Below are 3,937 nucleotides of genomic sequence, written 5' to 3'. Positions count from 1 at the left end.
TCTTTTTTTTTTTTCTTCTTCTTCTTCGCTCGTCATCATTGAAGGCGACAGCGACAGTAGAATTCCGATACTTCTTTTGCTTTGAATTTAGAAAAGAAACTCAGCTTCACCGCGCGTGTGCGAAGCAGAATTTCTGTTCGACGCTTCGCAATGTTTCCATCAGTTTATTCTACTTTTGCGATCGCCGAACAACGAAATTCAACATGTCGCAAATTTCTGACATGCTTATTACAGTTTCGGACCAAAAGAATTACAAAAATGTCTTCCAAGCGCAAACAATCGTCACACTAAAAGAAACATTTTCATCAACCGCACATGAAAACGAAAATTCGTGTCAGGAGTGGGATTCCAACCCACGACCACTATCGCGGACCAGAATACACGTTCCTACATTTACAGGAAAGGTCGACCTTGAATCTGGCGCCTTAGACCGCTCAGCCATCCTGACATACTTCACCAGCTACGATTGCTGCCTAATCAATGGCGCATGGTATTTCCGTGGCACGTTTATGCAGGTTTTACGACGGGCCGACGTCTAAATCCCCAAAGCATGATTCAATCGCAGTTGCGAAACGATGTTGTTTTCCGGGAGGAGAAATTCGCTATAGTTTTATTACGACATAAAAAACACTGGTGTTTGCAGAGCAAGAAAAATTGCTGCTTCTGCGGCTGCGCGAAATCTTTACGTCGAGAAATTTGGAATCGAAATTACCGACCGAAAGTTTTCTCGTACTGAAAGTCTCGCATATGGATTTTCGAAATAAGTTATCGCATATTCTTGTTCCTAAATGGAAATTGGTGTTTACAGTGAATTACAAGCAATGAATGTTTTTACTGACAGGAGTCTAACTGGTGACTAGGACGGCGAATCACGGGTCGTTTTTCCATTATCACCAGCGGACAGAATATCGGAATTTCTTTCACGTCTCTTACAATAAGAAAGTCTTTGTTCCTTGATAGCATTACGTTAGCCTAAAGTGTAGAAGAATTCGTCGTTTTCTAAGAAGCTTACACATTCCATGCTACGTGTGTTAGAAAAACGAATACTTTTGTGTTCTGACCAACGTTCCTGTCCGTTAGCATTGCAACCGTCAGAAACAAAACAATAAATTCACCTTCGCCTTTGCTTGCTCGACGTGTTGCAGTTACAAGCTTCACTAACATCTACTTCCAACATTTTGGAAGATTTGAATGAATATCCGTGACTGCAACAAAATACGTTGGTCTTGGGCATTGTTGTTGGCTGTTGAACATCTCGTACGAAACGATTCCACAAAAATTATCGACTACACTATATCGAAGTGATTATTTTGCAAGTCTGCAGCAGTGGCGTAGCGTGAGTGTCAGCCGCCCGGGGCGGAGGAAAATTTCGCCGCCCCCTTATTTAGGTATCTCAATTTAAAAGACTAAAATTCAGTTTCGTCATAGAATAAGTAATGAATAATTCCGTGCTTATTTCAATCGGTCCGAATCGTAGGTGCGACAAAATTATGAAATGAAATGGTTCAAATTTTTACAAGATATTATTATTATTTATTGTGAAATTTTGCCGCCCCCTAAAAGTGCCGCCCCTTCCGCCCCCACTACGCTACACCACTGGTCTGCAGAACGTCGAAAAGTTTTTCGATTGCCCACGTAAAATAATCAGAAAATTACTCGCAAAACAATCAGGCAAACATCAAACACGTTTTAAGGCGTCATAATCGAATATGATACCTTTCGACGACAGAAAAAATTAAAGGTCTCACCGAGATTCAAACGCGGAGCGCTGGATTCAAAGTCCAGAGTGCTTACCGTTACACTATGAGACCGATGCCTTGTATATAACGGTAAATTATTTAATGTTATCTCCTCATAAATAGTAAGTAAAAGAAATTAGTTACAGTCCAACTGTCGCAGAAGTAGCCTAAGTATGCTTGTGGAATATTAAACTAGTCAAGCCTTTAAACTCGAGATAACTCGGGCAGGTTACATAGCGTTACAAAACAAACAGTTTTTTGGAACCCCGAAAAAATTTTTTATTTTTGGATTTTTTGGATGTTTTTTAATTCAAAAATTTTTATCCGCGTGAAAAAATATTATTGTGATTTTAATCAACCTTTAATGACGCACGATTAACACTTAATTGTTTTTTATGGGATTTATATAAATAAAAAACTGTATATGTATGCATATGGTTTTTTTTTTTTCCTAAATCATCGTCTTTGGGCGAGACTAAGTTATGAGGCGGCAACCCTATTTTTACAGTATANTTAAAAATAGTTTCTGATGTCAAAAACGACCTCCAATAGTTTTTTAATTTTTTTAATTAATATATTTTATTATATATAAGTTTAATTAAATCGGGTAGTCAGAAATCGCAATAAAAACGTAATTTTTGAAAAATATTTAAAAATATACGGTCAGCTAGTATTCACTCTACTTTAAACCCTTCTCCTCCCGAGACTTCTATGAGAATGTCCCGGGAAATTCAACACCAGCTGTTCTCAAGGTCATCCAGCTGTAAACACAATGACTCATCAGTGTCAAATTTCGCAGAAAGGCGAGACAATGGAAAATAAAGTTTAAAGCTTTTTCTTCAAAATGAACGCATTTCTTTCGTTTTTTTCAGTTTTAAGTATTTTTTTATGTTTAATTACATTAACATTAAAAATTGATGGGTACCAAGGGAGTTAAACGATTGTTTTTAGAATAAAAAAGTTATATAGTTATATCAAGATGGATGAAACTAAAAATAATTTTTTTTTTCATTTTTCCTAATAAGCATGATTCTTGTAAAAATTTAAGAACAAATCGACATGATGGCACTTCAAATACAGCTGACGAAGAAAGACATCATTTACGTTGCTGAATAAACAATTCAAACAAAATAATAACAACCATTGTAACAGTAACAGAACAGTTAATTAATATTCATATTTGTGAAAAAACTTTAATAAAAAATGTACGATAATGACGTTACTCTATAATAAAAACTATGTGAAAACTGACTGAATCTAACCGAACTGAATGTTACTACGTTTTTCACTTGCCAAATCGATTAACTCTGTCAATCACACTAAAATCGTAATAATAACGATTTATGCTATTTTATACACTATATATGTCGTTAAATAAAAGTTACACCTACATTAAAGACGATATAAAAGCAGCCACATACTATAGTATCCAAATGGATTGTACTCCTGATATTTCCCATAAGGAACAAACTTCAATTATTATTAGGTATGTAAATTTTGAAGAGAAAAGATTAATTATAAATGAGTCATTTATAAAATAAAAAGTTCTTGATTGGCTAGTAATTACAGCGTCTGTAGATCTGATAATTCCTAGAAAATTGAGGTGTTTACACCGGATATATATTGAAATAAAAGAAACAGAATAGTAGCAATGTGTAAATTACGATTCAATCTTGTGTTTCTGTAGATGTGAAATGTCATTACTAAACAAAAAATAATAAAGTTTTTTCAATAAATTTTAATTTTAAATAAATTACTCTACAAATGCAACATTTTATTTTTTAAAATGCTTACAACAATCCTATAAATGTAATGTAAAAAAGTCAGTTTTTCAATTGAATACTTAAATAAATAAATAAAAAATATCTGATTTGAATGTTCGTGGCAACGTCCGGACATTAAGGCCCTGTACACACTAGGCGTTTTTCAACGCGCGTTTTAAAGAACCAAGAGTTCTATGTAGCCGTACACACTCAAACGCCAAGCGCGCGTTTATAGAGTTTTGTTAAAACGCGCGTTTTGCGAGCGCTTTACGGGGGCTTTGAGATATATGTGCTGAAATGGAAAACGATCATTTCGATACTGATCTATTTATTGATGATATCTAAAAGACACCAACCATTGTCAAAGGATTTTATAGATATTTTAAAAGAATTAAAAAACTTGAATTTATTTTGTCTTAGTTTTGGATACAACGT

This window comes from Centruroides sculpturatus, unplaced genomic scaffold (genome assembly GCF_000671375.1).
Source record: "Centruroides sculpturatus isolate CEXI.00-Female unplaced genomic scaffold, Cexi_2.0 scaffold92, whole genome shotgun sequence".
Taxonomy (NCBI): Eukaryota; Metazoa; Arthropoda; class Arachnida; order Scorpiones; family Buthidae; genus Centruroides; species Centruroides sculpturatus.
Note: the sequence above shows the minus strand (reverse complement) of the source record.